The sequence below is a fragment of the Chiloscyllium punctatum genome, chromosome 49 (genome assembly GCF_047496795.1).
Source record: "Chiloscyllium punctatum isolate Juve2018m chromosome 49, sChiPun1.3, whole genome shotgun sequence".
Classification (NCBI taxonomy): Eukaryota; Metazoa; Chordata; class Chondrichthyes; order Orectolobiformes; family Hemiscylliidae; genus Chiloscyllium; species Chiloscyllium punctatum.
The window spans coordinates 6,811,435-6,828,858 of NC_092787.1; the positions used below are offsets into that span (position 1 = coordinate 6,811,435).

The window sequence follows — 17,424 nt, forward strand, 5'->3', positions numbered from 1 at the left end:
TAATCTAGGATTCAGTAGTTACTGTCCCTTTTGCACACAAATTTAAATTTTTTAAAAATACCACCGAAATTTTCACTACTCCATTGAAGTAGCCTCGAAAGAACCTTTTGTTTAGAACAATTTGTTCAGTAATACTGGCCCAAAGTGGTGAAAAAAATCTCCCTAGTTTGACATCATCCTTATTGGTTACACATACTGGTAATCAAAAAAAGATTACAAAGCCAATTGAAATCATTCTCATAATTTTTATCATGATCGTCTGTAGTTAGCCAGTAACAGTTGACAATAAGTAACTCACCAATTTCTCATACATCAGCACCTCATCTTTGGTCTCTGTTATGCTGAGAAATCTCATTAATCTCTAGGATCAAAACTCTGATCCAGAAGGAAGAATAAATGAAAGCTCAAATAGCATGCGTTATCAAAGTTATGCAATCAATAGATCAGGTCAACCCTGTGCCACAACTCGTCATGAGCAATGGTGGACAATAAAACAACTAGGGAACACCTGCACCCACCTAACTGCCCTGTGGCTGAACTCTCCAACGCCCCCTCCCACTCCGTCAAGGACATGCAGGTCCTGGGCCTCCTCCACTGCCAAACCATTACTACCCAATGCCTGGAGGAGGAACGCCTCATATTCTGCCTTGGGACCCTGCAACCACACAATATGGATTTCAACAGCTTTCTCATTTCCCCTCCCCCCACATTATCCCAGTCCTAAGCCTCCAACTCGGCATCGCCCTTCAGACCTGTCCATCACTGCCCCCTCTGACCTATCACCTTCTCCCTCACTTTCATCCACCTGTCGCTTTCCAGATGCCTCCCACCAATCCCACCTCCTCCCATTTATCTCTCATCCCCGACCCAGAAGCCTCATTCCTGATGAAGGGCTTGTGCCCGAAATGTCAATTCTCCTGCTCCTCGGATGCTGCCTGACCTGCTGTGCTTTTCCAGCACTACACTCTTGACTCTGATCTCCAGCATCTGCGGTCCTCATTTTCTCCAAACTAAGGAGAGGAGGCAGCTCTATAAATATTCTCAGTGGCTACAATGGTAGAGCACAAGTGATAAGAATGAAGTGTTTGCAAGTCTCTTCAGGAAGGGCTGCCAAGAGGAGATCTCCAGCATCATAGATGTCTGTCTTCAGACAATTCAATTAATACCATGTGACATCAGGAGCAGCCAAACATATTGAGTACAGAAAAAGCTATTTGGGCCCTGACAATATCCCAGCTGTAACACGAACGACAGTAGTATTCAAATTTCTTCAGCCATTCTCAATCATCAGTAAAGTGAAGGTACGCTCAACAGTGCACTTATTCAGTATTAACCTGCTTACTAATGCTCGGGTTAGACTTCATCAGCACTACCCAGCTCCACACCTCAGAATAGCCCTGTTTCAAATTTGGACAAAAGAGGTGTGATGAGTAGGACTGTCTTCGAAATGAATGTGGCATTGAGGGGTTCAACTGAAACTATTGCTGGTGGAAATCAAGGAAAAATTTCCAATGCCTAGACAAAAGGGAAGCAAATTACATTTTTTGGAAGCCATTTATTTTCAGCCGAGGATACTACAACAGGACATCTTCAGGATATTGTCCTGGGCCTCTTCTTTTCCAGTTGAATGTTGTCCTCTCCATCATCAGCTCGGAGATGGGGGATACTAAATGATGATTACAGTGTTCAGATCCGTTCATAATGTATAGATCATGAAGGAGCCCGTACCAAAAAGCAACAACTGGAGAACATTCAAGACTAACAAATAACATTCAACACACAAGTGCCAGGCAATGACCATCATCACCAAGAAAGAATCTGACCATCTCTCCTGTACAAACAACAAGATTACCGTCACTGAATTTTCACTATCCCAGCTGAATAATTACAGTGGTCACAAGTGCAGATCAGTGGCTGGTAATTCTACAGTGAGTAATTCACCTGTTGTTTCACCGAAGCCTGTCCACCATCTACAGGGCATAAGTAAGCCATGTAATGGAATGTATGCAGCTCCAACAACATTCAAGACGCTCAACATCATCCAAAATAAAACAAGCTACTTTAATGGCAGATATCCATTTACCATCTCAAATATGCTCTTGTTCCATGTCAGTGCCAGCTGTGTGTATGATCTACAAGATGCAGTAGCAACTAGTCAACATTGCTTTGATAGCATCTTCCAAACTCACAATTTGAAGAATTAAGCAGCAGGTATATGGGAATGCCATCGCCTGCAAGTTCTCCTCCAAGTCTCTTGTTATTCTTTTGTGGAAATATGCACGAGTTCCTTCATTGCTGGGTCAATATTCTGGAACTCCAGCCCTGACAGCACAGTAGGTGTGCAAGCACCACTGAGATCACATTGGTGTTACCACTGTTTTGTCAAGTATATTTGGAGATGTGCAATAAATACAGGCCTGGCCAGGAGCACCCCCATCACACTGCTGAACAAAAATCAGAGTTGATTATTTTATACAAACCATGGAGTAAAGACAACATTTTGGGATCTTGTTTCATTTATTTCATAGCTGATATCCACATATTCACTATTCACATATTCACAATTATGATTGGAAGATAAAATTCAATCACTAAAGAAATAAGTGACAAAATACATTCACTGACAGCCTATTTTCCATTTCCTCCTCCCAAAAAGGTTCTCTGAGAACTACGTTTACAAACCTATAAAAAAGGACATCTCTGTCTCATCCAAAGTTTCAATTTAGCCATTGAAAACTATTAATACTACTATCCATTCTCACAACTCATGCTGCCCATGTGTTTGAATAAACTAATACTTTTCTGAATCAATCTTGTACAATTTGGTTGTTGAGTGACACTGCCACCAGAAGCTAAGTGGTGTAACAGCCTTTCAGAAAATTCAGGAGCCCAAATGAGCTCATAAACACAGTCCCACAATTTTACGTCAATTGATTCATTCATTCCAACTAAATATGAATGAAACTGTTAAAAAATACAAAACAACATAGAAACAACAGAATCACAGAATTCTATAGCTCAGAAAGACCATTCAACTCAAGTAGTTCACATCAATCTTCTTTTCCTGCTCTCTGTAATTGTCCTTTTAGAAAAATATCCAATTCCCTTTTAAATCATGTTCGACTCTCTAACACAACTATCTCTGGCAATAGAGCATTTCTGCTCTTAATTATCCTCTGAGTCCTCAGCTTCCCCTTTGTACTTCGAATGTAATCATGAATTTATGCTCCCTACTCACTTATTCACAAACTCGTGGAAAGAATACTTCACTAATTATTTTCTCAAAAGCCTTCTTTTTTTAAATTAAGATCAAAATTCTATAACATGAAATTAGGTGCATTGTGGGTGGGACTGGTAGGAAAAACAGTGTAAGTAACTCTAGAGATGTATTATAGATAATCACAGTTTCTTAGATTTTGTCTGAATGTTTTGAGAAATCAAAAAGAAAATACTGGTACATGAAGTGGTATAAGGTAAGACAACCAAGCACAATCACCTTTCTCATCTTCCTTGTGTTCAAATATCTTTGGTACTGACAGTATATCACCTACATAACCACGTCATACAATTCCAAGTGAATTCAAAATGACGACAAACATTGACATCTTGGAGTTGTCTAATGTAAGAATTTGTACTCTTAACCTTTCAAATTCCATTTGAACACAAAGCAAATAAAATCACATCATCATTCCACAAGCAAAATGGTTCCAGTACATTTCATAAAGTTCTGATGAAGAATTACTGGACTTGAAACAATAACTTTGCTTTCTTCCCACAGATGCTGCCACACCTGCTGAGTTTCTCCAGCACATTCTGTTTTTGTTTCAGATCTCTAGCATAGAACAGTATAGCAAAGGAACAGGCCCTTTCGCCCACTGTGTCTGTACTGACCATGATGCTATTCGAAGCTAATTCCTCCTGCCTACACCTCGTCTGTATCCCTCTATTCTCTGCCTGTTCATGTACCTGTCCAAATGCTTCTTAAATTTTGCTAAAATATCTGCTTCTACCACCTCCCTGGCAACATATTCCAGGCACCAACAAGCTTCTATGTAAAAGAAAACCTTTCTCACATTTCTTATTTAAAGTTCGTCCTCCAGTCCAGGCAACATCCTGATAAACCTCTTCTCCATTCTCTCCAAAACTTCCATATCTTTCCAAAAGTATGGCAGCTAGAACTGTCGACAATACTCCAAATGTGACCTAATAAAATGTTATACAGTTGCAACATGACTTGCCAACTTTTATACTCAATGCCCTGACCAATGGAAGCAAGCATGCCGTATGCCGTCTTTACCACCTTATCCACTTGCATTGCCATTTTCAGGGATCTATGGACTTGCACCCCATGATCTCTCTGTAACTGAATGCTCATGAGAGTCCATCCGTTACTGTATACTTTCCTTTTGCATTTGATCTTCCAAAATGCATTACCTCACAATTGTCCAGATTAAATTCCATCTGCCATCTCTCTGCCCAACTTCCTAACTGATCTATATCCTGCTGTATACTTCCTCACTATTCACAACTCCACCAATTTTTGTGCCATTTGCAAAGGTACTAATCAAACCACCTATATCTTCACCCAAAACATTTATATATATTACAAACAACAGAGGTCTCAACATTGATCCTTGTGGAACATCACTGATCACAAATCTCTAGTCGAAAAATAGAATGTCCTGTCTTCTATGACTGAGCCAATTTTGTTTCCAACTTGTCAACTCACTATTCCATACAACTTAATCTTCTGGACTAGCAAACCATGAGGAACCTTGTTAAATGCTTTTGTAAAGTCCATGTAGACAACATCCGCTTCATCAATCATTTTTGTTACTTCCTCAAAAAACCCAATCATGTTTATGAGACAAGAACTCCCTGGGATAAAGCCTATCCTTATCCCTAATACTATCCATAATAAGCTAATTCCTCTTCAAATGTAAGTACATCCTGTCCCTAAGAATCTTCTCCAATAATTTACTTACCACTGATGTAAGGCTCACTGACCTATAATTTCCTGGATTATCCGTGTTTCCCTTCTTAAACAAAGGGCCAACATTTTCTATTGTCCAGTCTTCTGGGACCTCACCTATAGCTAAAGAGGATACAAAGATCTCTGTTAAGGCGTCAGCAATCTCCTCCCTTGCATCCTGCAGTAACCTGGGATAGATCCCATCAGGCCCTTGGGACTTATCTACCTTAATATTTTTCAAGATACCCTACTGTAGTGATTGTAACAAGGTCAGCCAGGTGGACCTCATAGAATATGAGTTCCCTGATTGGAGCTGCTAATCTGGTCCAATCAGGGAGCCCTGGCTGACATATATAAAAAGGAGTGTCAGAGATTCTGTTCCCTGAGACCTGGCCCTGAAGAAGCTGGATCAGTGTCGATGGCTCCCCATGTGTAAGTGAAGAGTGATTTGGTGATGGGATAGCGGCCTCTGTGGAGTTATTTCAGTGGCAATGAGAGAAAAGCATGCTCCTGAAGAAATCCGCTCACAATAGGTACTTTTCAGTCAGAGGTAACCATTTTTGACATCATGCCATTGTTTGGGAAGCTTGACCTGTTTCATCCTGTCATTGAAGATTGAGCCCAGTATATGATAAAAATGCATTTTTTTTCTGGGCAAATGACATTATGGTGAGTGAAAAGCAATGAGTAATTCTCCTGGTGGTTTGTGGACCCACAGCTTTTTCAGTTATTAGGAGCCTAACATTCCCTGAGGCACCAGATACTGAAACCTTTCAAAAGTTGTCAGATTTAGTTCGGGAATAATACAGCCCAAGCCTCCTCTAATTCTGAGATGGCTATCAGTGTTCTCAGCAATTCGAGAACCGCGGAATCCATATCAGGATTTTGATGAGGTTAGGATGATAGGCAGAGGCATGTGGTTAAGGTTTAACCTTTAATGAGATGCTGAGAGACCATTAGGTATGTGGGATTAACGATGTAACCATGCAAAACCCTCTACTAGCTGAAGTCAAACCTGACTTCAAATAGGCACTACAACTGGATTTGTCATTGGAAAATACAGCAGGTGGAGCATATGAGTTACAGGGAATTCCAATGGAAGTAAACACCCTTGCCAGGCCGACTGAGCTTGGGGAACATGCTAGAGTGAAGACAATTGCATAACTTCACTCAGGACATATCCCAAACAGAGGGACGATAGGTTAGCACACAACAAAACCTCAAACAAAGCAAAACCATAGCCTTCAGGGAAGCAAAGAAACAGCTATGATCTGCAATGCCTCCCCTGGGGTGGCATGGTCGCTCAGTGGTTAGCACTGCTGCCTCACAGCACCAGTGTCCCAGGTTCACTTCCAGCCTCGGGCAACTCTGTGTGTGGAGTTTGCACATTCTCCCGTGTCTGTGTGAGTTTCCCCGGGTGCTCTGGTTTCCTCCCACAGTCCAAAGATGTGCGGGCCAGGTGAATTGGCCATGCTAAATTGCCCCTAGTGTTAGGTGCATTAGTCAGAGGGAAATGGGTCTGGGTGGGTTACTCTTCGGAGGGTCGGTGTGGACTGATTGGGTCGAAGGACCTGTTTCCACTCTGTAGGGAATCTAATCTAATCTAATCAAATCGGGCTTTGGGGTAATATTAGCTCTTCGATAGCCCAATGGAGAAGAATGCCCAATAGCATATGCATTCAGGACTTGGGCTAATTCAGAGCATAAATATGTCTAGATAGAAAAGGAAGGTTTTGCAGAAATATTTGGAATTAGGAAGTTCCACCAATTCATAATAATAATAACCCACAACTCCTGCTTGGTCTACTTAAACAGAACAAGGCAGTGCTGCCCGTAGCTTCAGGCTGAATTCAGTGGTGGGCTCTAATACTAAGTGTGGATAACTACAAGTAGAACGCCATCCGGGAGGCCAAGTAGCAAATGTGGATGCATTGAGCCACCTCCCACTATCAGATACTCCACCAGTGGTATCGCCACTGGAAGGGTCTGTAACGGTTTTACATTTTCTGGACACATTTTCAGTCACAGCTGACAATATCAGACCTTGGATGCAGAAAGATCCAGTCCTGGCAAAACTGAAACAGCCAGTGGAGATGGGGGAAGCCAAAGAGCTGTCACAACCAGAATTGAAACCTTTTCGGACCCAGAGAGAGCAGATCACTGGAGAGCATATTATTATGGGGAACAAGAGTGACTGTGCCGAGCAAAGGTCATTGCCAGATACTGACTGAACTCCACCAGGCTCATCCAAGGGTTTCCAAAATGAAGATGTTGATGAGAAATCATGTCTGGTAGCCAGGATTAGATGTAGGCATAGCTGCATTAGTGGGGCGGTGCCCAGAGTGCCAACAAGGACAAAAATTACTATGAGTATAGTGGACATGGCCAGGTAAATCTTGGACTTGGTTACATGTCAACGAAGCAGGTCCTTTCATGGACTCAATGTTCTTAGTCATTGTGGATGCCCACTCAAAATGGCTGGATGTGCAAAGCATTCATTCGTCAAACATGGAGACGATAATAGAACAACTGCATGTATCTTTTGCAATGCATTGATTCCCAAATAACGGGTCATCATTTATCAACAAAGAATTTGCGTATTTCCTAAAGTGGAACTGTATTCGACATAGAAAGACAGCTCCATACCATCCACCATCCAATGGTCTGGCAGAAAGAGTAGTCCAAACTTTGAAGGCAGCACACTGTAAGTAATCTAATCTAATCTAAAACAGCATCAGAAACTCCAATGCTAGACACAAGACTCTGCAAAGTGAGGGAGACAGTTTACTTCAATCGACAAAGTTTGGTGTTGGAACCACAAGAATGGCCCTGCATGAGGTAAAAGGATGATCAATATTAGGTCAGGACTAGAGACGGACAAAGGTCAGATAAGTGCAACAGTCTAGAACAAGCATGTGGACCACACACAAGCTACAAACTAGCAAACAGTGTGGGAGCAAAATGTGCCCAGGTCCTTGACAGCCTTTTCGACTGTTCAGGAACACGTGGGTTCTCCCTCTCTGTCGTGTATTGAAGATACCTCTGAATCTGAGATGGAGACGGTGGATGGTGCAGCCTCGACACCTCTGCTACTAGAAGAGGAGAATGAATTTGCTCCGAGATACTTTGGGCATAAAATGCGAGCCACTCTGCGTTACATGCCACTCTCTTAGAGGCACAGTCGGAGGAACCCGACTCAGTGCTAAAACACCGAGGTGGAGCTACAATAAAAAGAACCAGCCTATGTCCTCAGACTCAGAGTGGGAGGGATATACTGATCGTTACAAGGTCAGCCAGGTGGACCTCATAGAATATGAGTTCCCTGATTGGGACTGTTAATCTGGTGTAATCAGGGAGCCTTGGCTGACAGATAAGAACAGGTGTGTCAGAGGTTTTACTTACTCTGAGAGCTGGCTCTGAGGAAGCTGGAATAGTGTCAAGGACTCGTCATGTGTAAATAAAAGATGAATTGGTGATAGCACACTCGCCTCTGTGGAGTTACTTCACCAATGTCTCCTCCTTCTTAATATTGACATGCCTGAGAGTATTAACACCCCCCTCTCAAAACATATCATCATCCATGTCTTTCTTCTTGGTGAATACCAATGCAAAGTATTATTTTCCCTGGAGTGTCAGAGGCTGAGGGGGTGACCTTAAAGAGGGTTATAAAATCATGAGGAGAATGAATTGGGTGAATAGTCAAGGTCTTTTCCCTGGGGTAGGGGAGTCCAAAACTTAGATGATACAGATTTAAGTTGAGAGGAGAAAGATTTTTAAAGGGACAACTTTTCCATGCAGTGGGTGGTGTGTATATGGAATGTGCTGCCAGAGGTGGTGATGGAGTCTGGTACAATTAAAACAGGCATCTGGATGGGTATATGAATAGGAAGGGTTTAGAAGAATATGGGCCAAATGCTGGCAAATAGGACAAGATGAGTTTAGGATATCGGGTCAGCAAGGACAAGTTGGACTGATGGATGTGTTTCTGTGCTGTACAACTCTTTAACTCTACTCACTTTACCAACTTGCTCTCGCTCCACACCCGCTTTGACTTTGAGTGGAGCTACACTTTGCTGAAAATGTGTTGCTGGAAAAGCGCAGCAGGTCAGGCAGCATCCAAGGAACAGGAGAATCGACATTTCGGGCATCAGCCCTAGCTACATTTTCCCCAGTTATACACTTGCTCCTAAAATACATATAAACTGTGTTGGGATTCTCCTTAATCCTCCTTGCCAATGACATTTCATTGCTTCTTCTGCCTCTCCAAATTCCTTTTTAAATTTCTTTTCTGCTTCCTTTATACTCAAGCACTGAGGATGCAAAGTAAGGACTGAGAAATTGGGGTTGGGGGAGAGGAGAGAGAGGAACTGGGGTTGGGAAAGGGGAGAAAGGAGCTGGTTTTGGGAGGGTGCGGGGAGAGAGGAGCTAGGGTTGGGAGGGGGGAGCTGGGATTGGGAGAGGAACTGGTGTTGGGGAGAAGAGAAAGGATTTGGGTTTGGTGAGGAAGAGAGGAGCTAGTGTTTGGGGTATGAAGAGAATGGAGCTGGGGCTCGGGGGAGGGGGTGGGGGTGGGGGTGGGGGTGGAGGGAGCTGAGATTGGGAGGGGTGAGTGGAGCTGGGGTTGGGAGGGGTAATACTGATCCAGCTGAAAACATGAACATTGAGATAATGAATTCCTTGCAAATTAAAGTGGAGTGCTTAGATGAAAGTTACAAGAATTCAGGAACACCAACAGAAGGGGAATATAGTGGATATGATTTTAATGAACTCTGTCTATTGTATTATTTAATATTGAAATTTCATTTCATGAATATTGCATGTGTGTTATCACATCTCAAAGCATCTTACACATTATGAATTACATGAGGTACAGTGGCCGTGTTTGAGACAAACATGCAATAGCCCATAGGGTATGTTTAAAGAGATGACATTTTGTGCATTGAAGTGTGCCAGTTATTTTTTAACAATGCTGTTTCTTGTGCCAATATAAGTCCTGTGCTGTCTAGAACAATAATATTTTCCATGTATGTTATGGCTTTGAGTTAACGAAAGAATGATGATTCTGGGAGATATCACTGATTTCTTCTCATTCTGCTTCTGTGAGAGTCCAAATAGCAAGCTATATCAACACGAATCCAGAAGGTATCATTACTAATGGTTGTACCAACTAATGAAGGAGCCAATGAGTCTGAAAGGGGATCCTGCAAACCAAAAAGAACCTTGAAAATCAAAAGCATAGCCCTTAGGAAATTTCAAAATCCTTTGAAAACAAAAAAAAAAGCAACTTAAGTGAACTCATTATTTAATTTTGGTACAAAACCAAGTTTGTGTTCTCTATTTGACTGTGAAATTAGATGTACCAGTTCAGGAGCTGATAAATTTTGTTTGATTATTTTGAGTTAACTGACTACAATCAGGAGAATTAATTTACTGACTTATTTGAAATGGACAATTCAACCACCATCAACCACATTTTCTCCATTTCTTATTTAACTAAAGTAACTGATATTATATCAGTAGTTTAGAGTCTGAAAATCTAAAGCTAACATTCTTATGAAGTGTATTGGAAAAGTTTCTGTATTCAGCAAACCAAATTCATGATCATCGTAAACATCATGTCCATTTTTGGAAAATACTGGGAGCCTAATGATTTTAGAAAGACAATGAATTCTAATTTATCTCAATTAGACATATTAAATCATATCATTAAGTTAATTGAGTAAATGTTAGATATAGTGCACCAAGGTTGCTAATTGGCTTGCTGATAATCAACATCTAGTTTTCTATCAGCTTATGATGAAAACAGGAATTTGAAGATTATTTTTCATTTGGATAAGTTCATGATTAGGAAGGGTTTAGAGGGGTACGGGCCAAGTGCAAGCAGGTGGGACGAGTTTAGGTTGGGAACATGGGAAGCATAGACTGGCTGGACTGAAGGGTCTGTTTCCATGCTGTATGACTCTATGACTGTATGAGATTGTTTCCATCATACTACCATTCAATCTGATGACCATAGTCCCAATGAACTATAGGGCTGCCCCCTCATTGGAGAGGGTTGGCAGGTGGTGAGTTTAATCTGAGGGTCTCCACACCCGAGGCCAGAGATGATGTTGAGAAGGCAGAACCTTTATGGTACCTTCTGACTATCTGGGAATTAAACCAGTGTTGTTAGTGCCACTCTGTGTCAGAAACCAGCCATCTGGCCAACTGGCTCCCTTATCCAATGAATGAATGGTGGCATGGGTCACATTAAAAATGACACCTTTTCAATAGTACACTCCTGAGGCAACATTTACATGGTCACATACTGGATAAAAAAAAAGAGTTTCATCCACAGATTTCCATATGAGACACCCAACAACATATGCATCTCCTGTGAAATATAATGGCTGTCCCTCAGACAAATGGCATTCCAAAAAGAAATGTAGAATATGTGGTCTAGAGTTCAACATATCACTTCAATTCAGTAATTTAGTCAGCAAAGTTTCTACTAAAAACTTAAGTTAGTTCTGAAATTTTGTGAATTACACATAAATGTAAACTGCAGTTACTGGATGACTTCAGCAAAATGTTGCAGAATATCTAAAGACTCAAAAAACTCAGGAATCACAGTTTTGTGTAAAATTATTTCTGGTCATGCAATGTAGAGGAGAAGACAGATCCAGAGCCAGAAGAAAGCAAGGTTCAGGCAGCCTGGCAGTTTCAGTACACTTTAAAACTTATTTCTAACTATATTGAAAGAAGAAAACTCAAAAATAATCCAAAGCCATTCTTGAAAGTAGTAACAGTTTTGTTTTAAAACATTAAAAAAGCACCTCCTAACATAGGCAGGCCAAAAACATATATGAATTCCCATTGAAATATTACAGATTCCTAAAATTGTTAAGCAAGAATGTGATAAACACAGAACTACAATATTTAAATGCAGGAAATATTTTCTATTCTTTGTTAGATATCAATCTAGAAATTGAATCATATTAAAGTTTTAGTTTTTCGATTTTTAAAAAAACACATTATGGACTGATGCACATGAGTGGATCTTCATTGTAAATATTATACTTGTGTTAAAGTATACGTATCATTTACAACTCATCCAGTGTACACACACAAATCAGTTTTACTGATTAACAGGGTCAAAAGCCATTATACATCAGCTGATTAAGTTGCAAATTTCCTGGGTCCACTGTTCAATGGATGAAGAGAGATGCATTTTGTAAAATTCTAATTCAATAAAACCTGCTCCCATTACAGCATTTTGAATCAGATGTTTTCAATTCTGAAGAAAGTATTCTTCCTTCAAGGTGCTGCAAATCGTCCTTTGCTTAACAACACTTAGGCTGTGTTCTTGTCAGCAAGATTTCAAATTGTGTTGTTCAGAAATATGTGAATAAACATTTCTTTCAAACAGTTTCCAACAATGTACAAAATGTAATAAAGGTATAAAAACTTAGTATTGCTAAAACACATTCATACTGGAATAGATTCAAAAGGAAAATATTTTGGATGGTACTGATAAATATATAATGCTGTATTTGTCATTATTCATCCTTTAAATCTTTAGTTGACTGGCTTCTTTTTGTTAGTTTATTTCAATTCCCATCAAAATGCCATGACCTGTGACACAGCCTGAAACATTCTTGTCTGCTATCTGTACTGTTCATGAATCACCCGGAATAGTAAAATCAGCATCAAAACAACCTGCAACATCTCAAGTGTGAGACTTTAAACACACTTAAGCCCCAGGTTCCACTGGAACCCTGGTACCGTGCTGCTTTCCAGAGGGCTGACGCCGTGAGTTATGTCTGATAGATGAGGGGGTGAAGCTAAAGCAGTCAGTGTTATCAGCAACCAAGGTTCAAGCACTCAGTTCCATTAGATACTGAAGGAGTTCAATTCTGTGTAATTACTTACAGCCATAAATGAAAGTTAAAACAAGGTTGTTGAAATACCAAAAAATTCCAATGTCATTACACCATTGGTGTGTTAAGCAGAAATCCTATAGATCTGATCTCAGTTATTTGTACAATTCACACGGATTTTTAGTCCTAGATTTTTCCCATTGTGTCAAAACTCAAAGTAGTTAAATTCCACTTTTATCACAAAATAAAAATGAACTATATGTTGTAAAGCATCTTTCACCACCTCAGATATCTCAAAGTGCCACATAACCAAGTAGGTGCTTTTGAAGTGTGGATACAAGTGATGTACATGGATTAAAGATAGTTGTGGATGGACACAAGAGTTGTGAATGTTAGCACTAATATGTAGTTACCATGAAATAGTGAGATTAACCTTGCAGTTTGCACATCGCTTCCGAAAAAACACAAAAGCAAGTGTGATGTGAAAAAATTATCTTTTTTGCCTAGTAAGTTGTGAGGACATGGAACACACAGCCTGGAAATGTGGTGAAGGCAGGTTCAATTGAGGAATTCAAGAGGGAATGATTATTGGGATTGTAATTGTGTGCAGGGGTGTGGGGAGACTAGCACAAGATAATAGATTGGGTTATGATACCTGGTCGGCATGGATGGGTTGAACCGAAGGGTCTGCTTCCATGCTGTACATCTCTACGACTCTATGACTATAACCAATGCCGGCACATGGACCAAATGGGAAAAAGCGAGGACTGCAGATGTTGGAGATTAGAGTGGTGCTGGAACCGAAGGATCTGATGAATTTTGATCAAGGGATCCTGCCCAAAACTTCGATTTTCCTGCTCCTCAGATGCAGCCTGACCTGCTGTGCTTTTCCAGCAACACGCTAAACAATGGACCAAATGGCCTCCTTCTGTTCTCTATTGAATCTGTGATTCCATGAAGGAAGCAGTAATATCCTGTGATTTTCAGCTCCTGATCTGAGCTACTTTCCAAGGATATGCACAAATCAAAATTAGTAGGTTCTTGGGGGAGTGATGAGGAAATGGGAGGGATGACAAAGATGAGCCTAAGTCGAGTGTGGCAACCTCAGACAGAAGAAGCATGACATTTCGATGTTACTCTGTACAAAAGGAAGGGCACGACAAATACAAAAAGGGGGCAATTATTAGATTATTTGCATTAACATGGAATCTAAACTAATTGAATAAGGAAGTAATTAGCCATAGGCCACAGTGAATCATGGGCATTGCTCTCTGGGAGAAAAACAGCTTGAGGGGCATTACCCTGCCATGACAGGGCAAAGCTACAAGGCTCACCTCAGTGAATGGCTACAGCCCTATTGGGCATTCAGTGCCTGCTGTTAGCATCATTGTGCATTGTACTCTAACCATTTAGCCATCCAAACTAACTGAAATTCCCACAGAATGTAATATTAATCAAGGGGATGGCAATGGCCTAGTGGTGTTATTGTAGACTGGTTTCTGCCTGGTTGGTGGGACAACAGGAAACTACATATTGATGAGGTAAGATTAGTTTCATACTACAGCATTCAAATGAATGCAAACAGGCCTCTCGCCTCTCATATTGAGATTTATGTCTCCCTTGTTCAAAACCTGTTTGAAAATCAGACCATGTTTTTCTGAATTTTGAGAATTAACTTCTGTCAATCTCACTTTATTTCCCCAAATAACTCACCAATGCCCACATTTTTGGCAAGTTTCTGCCGAATGTTTGGGTTGGCCTTTTGAGGTCAAGTTGAGGAGAGTGTTTTTGTTTTCTTTCAGAGGGCTGTGCGACTTTCAAACTCTCTACCTCAAAAAGCAGAGGAGAATGGGGTCAATTAAGGTGAAGGTAGATAGCCTGTGTTGGCAAAACAATTAACATTTATCAGGAGTACATAGGAGTGTGGAATTTGAAGCACAAACAATTAATGATGATGATCTTATTGAAGGGCAGAGCAGTCTGAATGAGGTGAGATTAAGGTTCCTAATTCTTATGTTCATAAATTCCACGAGTTTTGAAAGACCTACCAAGCACATTACTCACCAATCGATTACTTACCTGTTTTCCTGTGCTGTCACATCTTTCTCAGAATGCAGACCACAGATGAAGCAGTTCCAGTTCCACACTCTGTTTTCCTCATGCATTGTGTTTTAGTTTCTGGCACCCCTCTCTCTCTCTATCACTCCCTCTGGTGTTATATTAAGTTTCTCATTCTGCACTCTCACCCCCTTTTGCACTGTTTTCAGACTTTCTCTTTCTCTTGCTTCACCATATGCTATTATAAGACTCTGGGTCACACAAATTCACCAATATGCACGATAAAGACAGATTCTTATGCGCACACCAGAATCTTAGCCAATCTGCTCACAGAAGAATGAGACCTTGCTAAGAGTAGGCAAACATGGTTATATTGTATGAAACTAATTTTTAAAACACCATTCTGTCCATTTAAAGCAGTTACTGTCATGGCTGTCTTCTGGTATCTCCTATTAATTATATAAAATATATTTGTAATTTAAGTAGCTTTTCATCTGAGTTTATGAGTTGGAAGTTGAACCACAGGAACTTACCTGGATTCATTGTACCAAGAGTAGACAGGCAGGAGGCTGGAAGGACACAGCAAGCCAGGCAGCATCAGGAGGTGCACAAGTTAATGTTTTGGGTGTAATCCTTCTTCAGTCTGGGGGTGGGTGAGGGGGGAACTCATTGTACCAAAAGGCAGTTATACATCTTAATATTGGGTCTGATTTAGACAGTGTTCAACGACAGGACAGTATGACAACAAGTGAAGCCCATAAGGAGAGACAGGAGGCAGGAGCTTCAACCTTTGCAATAGTCCAACAAGCTTGAGGTTCTTTTACTTTATCTGGATGAAAGTAAGGGCTTCAGGAAGGATGAGCTAATTGACCATTCCACTATTCAAGGTTTAAAAGGGACCTAGGGGCAGCTTTTTCACACAGAGGGTGGTACGTGTATGGAATGAGCTGCCAGAGGGAGTAGTGGAGGCTGGTACAATTACTACATTTAAAAAGGATTTGGATGGGTACATGAATAGGAAGGGTTTAGAGAGATATGGGCGAAGTGCTGGCAAATGGGACTAGATTAATTTAGGGTATCTGGTCGGCACGGACGAGTTAGACCAAAAGGTCTGTTTCCATGCTGTACATCTCTATGACTCTAAGTTGGGGGAACAAAAATGAATGTTATGGTGGTAGTTATAGTAGTGTAAAGAGGGTTATTAACACAACTCTTTTCAGCAAACAGCATACATGCAAACAGCTGTGCTGCCTGCTCAGTGCCAGGATTCAGGACTTGGAGAGGAACATGCAGTGCATGGGAGATCATTCAGTTGTAGGTACCAATGATTTGAGCACGACAAAGGAGGTTTGTATTGTCACTAAGAAGCCCTAGGTGCCAAATTACAAAATAAAATCTCAAAAGTCATAATCCCTAAATTATGAGTTGCTCCAAATGGACATGGGGCAAATTTTATGAGAGGCTGAAAGTGTGGCTGAAGCATTGGTGTGGGAGAAGTGGGTTATGGTTAATGGGGCACTGGCAGCTGTAGCTACAATACTGGCATCTACTTCAAATGTTGTATAACATAGAACAGTATATCACAGGAACAGGCCTTTTGGCCCATCATGCCTGTGTCAATCATAATTCTAAACTAACCCATCTGGTCCATATCCCTCCATTCCCTGCCTGGTCACATGTTTGTCAAAATGTCTCTTCAACATTCTTGTCATATCTGCTTCACTACCTCCCCAAGCAATGTATTTGAGACACTTACCACCCTTTGGATGCTAAAACCTTACTTGCACAGCTCCTTTAAACTTTCCCCCTCTCACCTTAAACCAAAACTCTCTAGCATTTGACATTTCCTCCTTAGGAAACAGATTATTCTCCTTATCCATGCCCCTCGCAATTGCATACATTTCTGTCTGGTTGTCCCTCAGCCTCTGACACTCTCGTGAATACAATCCAAGTACGGCCAACTTCTTTTTATAGCTAATACACTCCAATCCAGGCAACATCCTGGTAAACCTCTTTTGCACCCTTTCCAAACCCTCCATATCCTTCCTGTAGTGTGGTGACTAAAACTGCACTCAATACTCCAAAGGAATCCGCATAGTTATGTCCTGAACACAAAAAGCAATACAAATCCAATGCAGCCAATTAAATCAACAGTAAAGTGACAGGTGTCACCAGCAGCACTATCAAGCAGCACCTATTCAGCAATGATTTGCTCAGTGATGCCCAGTTTGGGTTCTGCCAAGGCCACTCAGCTTCTGAACTCATTACAACCTTAGTTCAAACATGGACATAAGAGCTAAATTTAATAGGTGCGGTGAGAGAGACAGCCCTTGACATTAAGGCCAAATTTGATGAAGTATGGCATTAAGGAGCTCTAGCAAAATTGAGTCAATGGGAATCAGGTGGAGATCTCTCCCTTGGTTGGAGTCAAGGCCGGCATGAAGGATGATGGTTATGGTGGTTCGAGGTCAGTCACCTCACCTCTGGGACTTCTCTGTAGGGTAGTGTCATTTTCAGTAACTTTGTCAATGACCT

General features: G+C 41.0%; 1 protein-coding gene across 2 annotated transcripts in view; it reads left to right on the plus strand.

Moving 5' to 3' along the window:
- The window catches only part of LOC140469631 (protein crumbs homolog 2-like), a 184,144-nt gene that overhangs the window by 73,976 nt on the left and 92,744 nt on the right, over positions 1-17,424 (plus strand). The gene's annotated exons all lie outside the window — the stretch shown is intronic.